Source organism: Pan troglodytes, chromosome 17 (assembly GCF_028858775.2).
Source record: "Pan troglodytes isolate AG18354 chromosome 17, NHGRI_mPanTro3-v2.0_pri, whole genome shotgun sequence".
In the NCBI taxonomy this organism is placed as follows: domain Eukaryota; kingdom Metazoa; phylum Chordata; class Mammalia; order Primates; family Hominidae; genus Pan; species Pan troglodytes.
The window spans coordinates 1,022,426-1,031,914 of NC_072415.2; the positions used below are offsets into that span (position 1 = coordinate 1,022,426).

Sequence of the window (9,489 nt, forward strand, 5' to 3'; positions counted from 1 at the left end):
CACCGCGCAGGGCCCATTTATTTTATTGCATTGTATTTATTTATTTTAATTTATGTATTTGTGTATTTATTTATTTATTTATGTATTTATTTTTGAGACGGAGTTTCGCTGTTTTTGCTCAGACTGGAGTGCGATGGCGCAATCTCGGCTCACCGCAACCTCCGCTTCCCAGGTTCAAGCGATTCTCCTGCCTCAGCCTTCCTAGCAGCTGGGATTAGAGGCATGTGCCACCGCGCCCGGCTAGTTTTGTATTTTCAATTGAGACGGGATTTCTCCATGTTGGTCGGGCTTGTCTCCAACTCCCGACTTCAGGTGATGCGTCCACCTCGGCCTCCCAAAGTGATGGGATGACAGGCATGAGCCACCGCACCCGGCCTATTGTATTGTATTGTATTGTATTGTATTGTATTGTATTGTATTGTATTGTATCCTATCGTATCGTGTGGTATTTTATTGCATTGCAATGGATTGTATTGACTTATTTTATTCAGTTAGTTACTTTTGTGTTATTTTATTTATTTATTTGTTTGTTCGTTTTTGCCTGATCAAAGGTCAATCAGACCCAGTCGTCAAAGTGGCGATTTCCTAGGCAACAAAGGAGGGAGGAACTTGGAGGTGGGGGTGGGGGCGGTGGAGAAGACACAGTTGCCCCAGGCTGTGCGCAGGCGGCCTGGTGCTCCCTTCCTCTGTGAGGCCTCCGTTTTCAGAGTCACAGTGACCGCTAGGTGATGCCCGACGTCTGCCAGTGAGAGTGTCAGCCCGGAATGAATTGGGATCCCCTGGGGAGGGGGTGGGGGGAAGGATGGAGGCTCCCACAGCACAGTGGGTCACCGCGCCCTCCAAAGCGATCCCCACAACTAATCGACCAGGGCTCCTGGGGGGACGCAGCCTAAGTCCCCCACCCATCGGATCATCTGGAACTTCCGTCCAGAGACGAGAGACCGACTGGGCATTCTCTCAGTCAAGGTCCAAACTGAAAAGAATCACTGGCACGGACAGCAGGACTAAGGCCATTTCTAAAAGACTGGTTTCTGTGTTTTGGGTGAATCTGTGTATTTCTGTATCACAAAATGACTGACTTTGAACGTTACGATTTTTCTCCTCCTTACGTGTACGGTCCTGTGATAGACAGACCAGGGGACTCCTCAGCTCAGAGTCCATGAGGCCAGAAGCTGACGCCCCAAATTTCTATTTAGAATGAATTTAAGCACGCCAGCCAAACGCTCTGCCGTGAAACTGTCTGTCGGGAAGACAAGCGGGGGAGGGGGGAAGGGGGGGTCCGGGCGCCGTAGGCTCGCGCCTGTCATCCCCGCACTTTTGGGAGGCCGAGGGCCGGTGGATCCCTCGGCCCAAGCCTTGGCAACACGGTGAAACCTCGTCTCAAAAAAAAAAAAAAAAAAAAAAAAAAAAAAAAAAAAAAAAAAAAAAAAAAAATTACAAAAACTAACTGGTTTCATAACCTGGACTCAAAGTTAATAAATAGATAAATAGGCCGGGGGCGGTGGCTCACGCCTGTCATCCCAGCACTTTGGGAGGCCGAGGTGGACGGATCACAGGGTCAGGAGATCGAGACCATCCTGGCTACCACAGTGAAACCCCATCTCTACTCAAAATACAAAAAGTCAGCCAGGCACAGTGGTGGGCGCCTGTAGTCCCGGCTACTTGGGAGGCTGAGGCAGGAGAATGGCGTGAACCCGGGAGGCAGAGCTTGCAGTGAGCCGAAATCGCGCCGCTGCACTCCAGTCTGGGCAACAGAGCGAGAGTCTGTCTCGAAAATAAATAAATAAGTAAATACATAAATCAATAAATGTAAATAAATAAATAAATAGATTAAAATTGAAAACTAAAAAAAAGTAAAATAATTTAAAAAAAAAAACGTAGCCGGCCGGTCACGATGGCTCACGCCTGTCACCCCAGCACTTTGGGAGGGCGAGGCGGGCAGATCCACTGGGGTCGCCAGTTCGAGACCAGCCTGACCCACATGGAGAAATGCCGTCTCTACTAACAATACAAAATCAGCCGGGTGTGGTGGCCCCTGCCTGTAATCCCAGCTACTCAGGAGGCTGAGGCAGGAGAATCGTTTGAACGCGAGAGGTGGAGGTTGCGGTGAGCCGAGATGGTGCCACTGCACTCCAGCGTGGGCACCAAGAGTGAAACTCCGTCCGAAGGGGAAAAAAAAAAATAAGTGCTGTATTCTGTTATTTTTGCTTCCTACCCTGACAAGAACATAATACAGCTGTTGTCTTTCTGCCTGCCTGCCTGCCTGCCTGCCTGCCTGCCTGTGGCAGGGCCTCATTCTGTCTTTCGCCCAGACTGGAGCGCAGTGACACAATTATGGCTCACTCACTGCAGCCTCAACCTCCCCAGGGTTAGGCGATTCCTCGAGGGATCCTACGGCCTCGGCCTCCCAAAGTGCTGGGGTTACAGGCGCGAGCCACCAGCACCCGGCCTGAGTTAATACATCTGGTCTCACTACGTCTTAACCACGCACCCACGAAGAACTCAAGTCAAGAGAGAGTCGGCAAGAGACTCTCAGCATTCTCTCCCGAAAGCACGTGTGTCCCGAGCTCCTGTGGTTTCAGGTGGCCGCGCGTAGAGGAGAGATTTCCAATGTTTCCGGAGAGGTGCGAGCCACAGTCACTCGGGGCATCCGAGCACGAGATGGGGTTTCTGACAGCGACTGAAGGGCCAGGAAGGGCCAGAATCTGCCAAGGCCCGCGTTCCAGGGTGGGGCCGATGGAACCCAAGGTAGAGGGAGTCAGCGGTCCGCACAGAGAGAGCTCCAGCCCTAGGCCCCACTGTGCAGACCGAATCAGAAGGAAGAGAGTCCTTCGTCCTACCTGCCACATCCCTCACATCCCCCCACTGAACTTGGGAGTGGATCCGTGTTCTAAACACGAGGTGACTCTCGGTTTGCAATGGATCACAAGGGGCCGGGCTTTCCAGAGTCGGCAGGATAAAGAAGTCATTCTGGCTCGGACTCCCCCATCCCACGGTAAACGGTCGGTAACGGTCGCTGGTGACTTTAAATGAGCCGGGGCTGGCCGGGCCGGAGCCGCTATGGGGGTGGGGGGTGGGGGGGTGGGGGGGCGGTGCCTGAGGCACTGCAGAAAGTGGGCCTGAGCCTCGAGGATGGCGGTGCTGCAGGGACCCGTCCAGGCTGCTATATGGCAAGCACTAAGCCACTATGCCTACCGAGATGCGGTTTTCCTCGCAGAACGCCTCTATGCAGAAGTACACTCAGAAGAAGCCTTGTTTTTACTGGCAACCTCTTCTTACCGCTCAGGAAAGGCCTATAAAACATATAGACTCTGGAAAGGACACAGTTGTACTACACCGCAATGCAAATACCTGCTTGCGAAATGTTGTGTTGATCTCAGCAAGCTTGCAGAAGGGGATCAAATCTTATCGGGTGGAGTGTTTCATAAGCAGAAAAGCCACGATGATATTATTGTTCCTGAGTTTGCTGATTCAGCTCGCTTTCCCCGTCCATCGTTGGGACATGTATATTGCAAGGCAGATCGGCTTACCAAAGGATCAGAATGTGACCAAAAGAGCCTTCGTTGAAATCCTTTCCTCCGGTGTCCCTTTGAATCATGATGTGAAACAGGGGGGAAAAGCCAGATCCTGACCAAACATTTTGATTCACATCTCTAGAGAGCTTTAGCAACTGCCTGTCCAAGTGTTGCGCCAAAACACTGGGACCTCGTCCTAGTTTATGTCACAGACAGCCTGAGACCGTTCTTACGGAAACACCCCAGGACACCGTTGAATTAAACGGATTGAATTGAGAATCTTCCAATTCAAAGTACTCCTTGAATACAGACTCCCCAGTGTCTTCTATCGATTCAGCTGTCCTTTCACCTGATACTGTCCCACTGGGAACAGGAACTTCCATATGATCTAAACAGGTTCAACATAAACCAAAAACTGGTCGAAGTGTATTAGGAGGACCAGCAGCAGTTAGTCCATGAGCCCCAAGCGTTGGCATTTTGCCATTAGAAGCCCCAAGTCCCGGAGACGGATCCTATGGACAAAACTGCACTGGTATTAGACACCTTCTGTCGTTGACGTGCCATCCACCGGAGCCCCTTCAAAAAAGTCTGTTGCCAGAATCGGCCAAACCGGAACACAGTCTGTCTTCTCGCAGAGGGGAAAGAGCCGAAAGGTAACCCCAATTCTTGCAAAAACACAAAGTTCTGGTGCGCCGACAAGGGCAACACCTCAGGTATTGAGCCCCACTATGGCATCTCCCCCAAATGCACCGCCTCGAAGAAATTCACGACTCTTGACTAGTGACAGCTCCACAACCGAGGAGAATAGGAGAAAATTAAAAGGGAAGTTTCCACCTAAAATCCCAAACAGAAAAACAAAAAGTAAAGCTAATAAAGGAGGAATAACTCCACCGAACATAAGTGATAGCCATGGAAGTGACAAAATTGGACTCTTCCATCATTCCAGAAGGGAAAATAGCCGCAATCGCGCCTCAGATTCAGGCTTTTAATCTACAAAAAGCAGCAGCAGCGGAAGGCTTGATGAGCCTTCCTCGTGAAAGGGGGAAAGGTTATTTAGCTTTGTGTTCTCACCACGGCAAAGAAGCTGTCAGTCAGTATCTTGAGCCATCTAGCTTCTCACCACCGCAATACCGGTTGGGTACTGTGCCAAATTGGAAGGGCCTATTTTAAACTTTCAGAGTCCACGCAAGCTGAAAGAAAATTCTCAGAGGTTAGAAGGATTGAGAATTACAGAGTCGAAGGCATGGAGATCTGCTCTACAACACTTTGGCATCCTCCGAAAGATGTTGCTCTTTCAGTTCTGTCCAAAGACTTCACAGACAGGGATAAAACTTCGCCAGCCAGAGGCCTGGTGTGCTGCAGGGAACTGTTTCGGTCTGCAACGGGAACACGATATTGCGATTCAATTCTTCCAGAGAACTCTCGAAGTGGATCCAAATGATGCTTATGCCTATAGTGCATTAGGGCGTGAGCTTGTCTTCACTGAAGAATTGGACAAAGCATCAGCTTGTTTTCGAAATGCTATCAGGGTCAATCCCAGACATTGTAAGGCATGGTAAGTGGTAATGAAGTGTAAAGACAAAGCCCTATGGATGGTGCCGGTACTCGCTAGTTTTTCTGGTTAGATAGCTCTTTATTGTCACGAATTTGGTTAAAAATACTTAGGGATGGTACATAGTGCTGAATAACTTCTAACTAAGATGTTTCCTTATGAAACGTATGTCTTGAACAAACTCTGAAATGAACTCATGATCCTAGAATACCAGATCCTTATACTCAACAGTTTCAGTCTTCTAGCAAACTTTTGCAGACGCTGTAGTTGTCTTTGGTTCGTGTATGTGTTTCTTTAGTTGTGTGACTTGATTTGTTACTTTTTCTTCGAGCACCGAAGTGGTGATGGGGACAAGGAGCGCTTGGGAGATTGGAAAGGAATAGCATAGTTCACTTATCGGAGAATAGAAAAATAGATGGAAACAACTCACGAGCTGCTGCTTTTTGACAGTGTTCCAGTTTACGGAGTTACTATGAAGAACTTCACGTACCCTTTCATGTAGCGGTCTCTCTGTTTGACTCTTTTGTACTCGTGTATAAGTGGGCACATAGGAAATTACTACCTAGGTCCTATTGTGATCAACTGAATAAGACATGAGAAAGTGTGGTCCTCCCTCTGCCTCAACAGCATACTCACCGTTGACATTGATTGCATTTTTCTGGACTGACTTCATAGTTTAAACGTCAAGAGAAGGCCGGGCGCAGTGGCTCACGCCTGTCATCCCAGCACTTTGGGAGGCCGAGGCGGGCGGGTCACGAGGTCAAGAGATCGAGACCATCCGGGCCAACACGGTGAAACCCCGTCTCTATTAAAAGTATAAAGATTAGCTGGGCGTGGTGGTGGGCACCTGTAGTCCCAGCTACTCGGGAGGCTGAGGCAGGAGAATCGCTTGAACCCGGAGAGGTGGCGGTTGCAGTGAGCCGAGATCACACCATTGCACTCCAGCCTGGGCGACAGAGCGAGACGCCGTCTCAAGAGAAATACATTAAAAAAATAAATACATACATAAGTAAATATCAAGAGAAAGTATAATTCTGAAGTCATAACCCTGTGGTAGTTATTTTGTCAGATACGGTGGTCTTTGGGGTGACTTATTACAGCAGTGGCGTTCTATCATTTGATTTGCTTCTAAATCTGAAGCATTATATTACGGAAACATTTTTTGATTTGCGAATATGTTGTTCAATGGATCATATCTCATTTTGCTGTAGTAGTTACGTGGCCCGAAAGATGGCCAAAAAGATAGTGCCAGCTACTGCTGACCAACGTCACAATCAACTTGCCAATACTGCCTTCTCTTCCGATGGCTATGTTCTCCGTCCTATTTTAAGAACTCAGTTCTTCATAAGACTTGTGTCGTTTTCGATTTTTTCCCAAGTCTGGTTGATCCTTGTGTTGTGATGTTTTTAAATGTGTATTGTCTGTTCAGCTCTTTTGCAGGAGTCGCATTCTTAAAAAAATCTTAACCCTATCAAAAATTGTGTTTCAAGGAGGATTATTCAGATCGGCCAGCTTTGACTAGGAAGAGTGTAAATGCTGACGTATTTAGGTAGCTCTAAATACTGAGCAACTTTATTCTAACCACAAAATGGATAGCCTTTCTTTTGTCTTCACTTTCGCTATCATTAGCACAGTGTTTAATACCTTTTCTTCATCTATAACACAATTATAATGATATAGGAAGCCACTCAAATAAGGCAGACATGTTGCGTTGCACTTAAAAAAAAGAAGAAGAAGAAGAAGTCTCTCTGTGGCACAGAATGAGGTGTGGTTCGAATCTGGAATCTCCAGTGAAAACCAATGAAAGAGGGTGAAACCCCGTGTCTACTAAAAAAAAAAAAAAAAAAAAAAAAAAAAAAAAAAAAATATGAGCCGGCCATGGTGGCGCTGAGACAGGAGAATCACTTGAACCCAGGAGGCAGAGGTTCCAGTGAGCTGAGATCACGCCGCTGCACTCCAGCCTGGGGGACAGAGCAAGACTCCATCTCAGAAACAAACAAACCCACCAAGCCAGTAAAGGTGTTTAATTCGATGGTGTCAGGCTCAGGTCTCTTGACAGGATACATCCAGCACCCGGGGGGAAACGTCGATGGGTGGGGTGGAATCTATTTTGTGGCCTCAAGGGAGGGTTTGAGAGGTAGTCCCGCAAGCGGTGATGGCCTAAGGAAGCCCCTCCGCCCAAGAAGCGATATTCATTTCTGGCCTGTAGCCACCCAAGAGGGAGAATCGGGCTCTCCACAGACCCCACAACCCCCAACCCACCCCACCCCCACCCCTCCCACCTCGTGAAATGGGCTCTCGCTCCGTCAGGCTCTATTCACACCGTGTGCTTTTGGAACCTCCAGCGTGTGTGCGTGGGTTGCGTGGTGGGGTGGGGCCGGCTGTGGACAGAGGAGGGGATCAAGCGGCGGTGTCCCGCGGGTGCCCGGGACGTGGGACGTGGGGCATGGGTGGGGTGGCCAGAGCCTAGGGAACTCATCGCCGGTCAGGACGTCTCCCCTCCCGGTCCCCTCTCTGACCTACGCTCCACATCTTCGCCGTTCAGTGGGGACCTTGTGGGTGGAAGTCACCATCCCTTTGGACTTTAGCCGATGAAGGCCGGGCTCCCAAGAGTCTCCCCGGAGGCGGGGTCTTGGGCAGGCTCACAAGGATGCTGACGGTGACGGTTGGTGACGGTGATGTACTTCGGAGGCCTCGGGCCAATGCAGAGGTATCCATTTGACCTCGGTGGGACAGGTCAGCTTTGCGGAGTCCCGTGCGTCCTTCCAGAGACTCATCCAGCGCTAGCAAGCATGGTCCCGACGATCCCAGCTCCCAGCAGAGGCACTTTTGTTCACACAGGATCCTGGGCAGGAAAGTTCTCAGCAGGCTTAGGCCTCCTAGCCAAAAAGCCAAAACCACTTCTGGGATTTTTTTCAAAGAGCCAGTGGTTCCACAAGGGGCCGTGGGTAGTTGTGGAAATGGAGAGAAGTGTTTGCACATACATATTTGAGACAGAACGGACAGGGCTCGGTCACAGATCACTTAGGACACGGGCAGATGCACATGGAGAAAACTCTTCCGGCATCCTAGGGGAACAGAGGTACGATTTTTCGAGACAGTCGAGGGAGAAGCCACACCAGATTTTAGGATTGGATCTTTATTCCTATGTAGTTTCTATGAGGTATCCAAGTCCAGAAATCAACTCGCCAGTTCTGTACAGCATTCTGTAGGGAGATCAAATCTGGGATGTCAGAAGTTAAGAATTCGGGCCTTGGTGAGGGATTAGATTAGATGTACTTGAGCTTATTTTGCAAAAAAAGAGAGGGCGGGAGATAGCGAGAGCCAGAGCCAGAGACCGAGACAGACAGACAGACAGAGAGAGAGAGAGAGAGAGAGAGAGAGAGAGACAGAGAGACAGAGACAGAGAGACAGAGACAGACAGAGAGAGACAACGATACACAAAGAGGGAAAGACAGAAAAAGAGAGAGAGAGAGAGACAGATAAAGAGACAGACGGAGAAAGACACAGATGGACAGAGACAGAGAGAAACAGAAAGAGAGAGAAACAGAGACAGGAAGGGAGAGAGACAGGCAGAGAGAGAGAGAGACAAACAGACAGGCAGACAGACAGGCAGAGAAAGAGAGTAAGACAGAAGGCAGACACACACACACCCCCACACCCCCCCCCACACACACACAGAGAGAGAGAGAGAGAGAGAGAGAGAGAGAGAGAGAGACAGAGACAGAGACAGACAGAGAGACAGAGAGAAAGAGACAGAGAGAGAAAGACAGAGAGAAACAGACAGAAAGAGAGACACAGACAGAGACAGAGAAACAGCCGACGGGGGGGGGGGAGAGAGAGAGAGAGAGAGAGAGAGAGACAGAGAGAGACAGACAGACAGACAGGCAGAGAAAGACAGTAAGAGAGAAGACAGACACACAGAGAGAGAGACAGAGAGACAGAGACAGAGAGAAAGAAAGACAAAGACAGAGAGAGAGAGAGAGACAAACAGACAGACAGGGAGAGAGACAGAGAGACTAAGACAGAAGACAGACACAATGAGAGAGACAGAGACAGAGAGAAGGAAAGACCAAGAGAGACAGACAAAGAAAGACAGACACGGACAGAGAGAGACAGAGAGAAACAGACAGAAAGAGAGAGAGAGAGAGAGACACGCAGAGAGAGAGTGAGAGAGACAGGCAGGCAGAGAGAGAGTAAGACAGAAGACAGACAGAGTGAGACAGACAGGCAGAGAGAGACAGAGAGAAAGAAAGAGAGAGAGAGACACGCAGAGAGAGAGTGAGAGAGACAGGCAGGCAGAGAGAGAGTAAGACAGAAGACAGACAGAGTGACAGAGACAGGCAGAGAGAGACAGAGAGAAAGAAAGAGAGAGACAGACAGACAGAGAAAGACAGAGACGGAGAGAGAGACACAGAAAGA

The 9,489-nt window shown here is 49.3% G+C and overlaps 1 pseudogene; it reads left to right on the forward strand.

The window, feature by feature from the left end:
* Positions 1-3,072: 3,072 nt before the first annotated feature.
* Positions 3,073-5,457, forward strand: LOC134808643 (cell division cycle protein 27 homolog; annotated as a pseudogene).
* Positions 5,458-9,489: the final 4,032 nt, after the last annotated feature.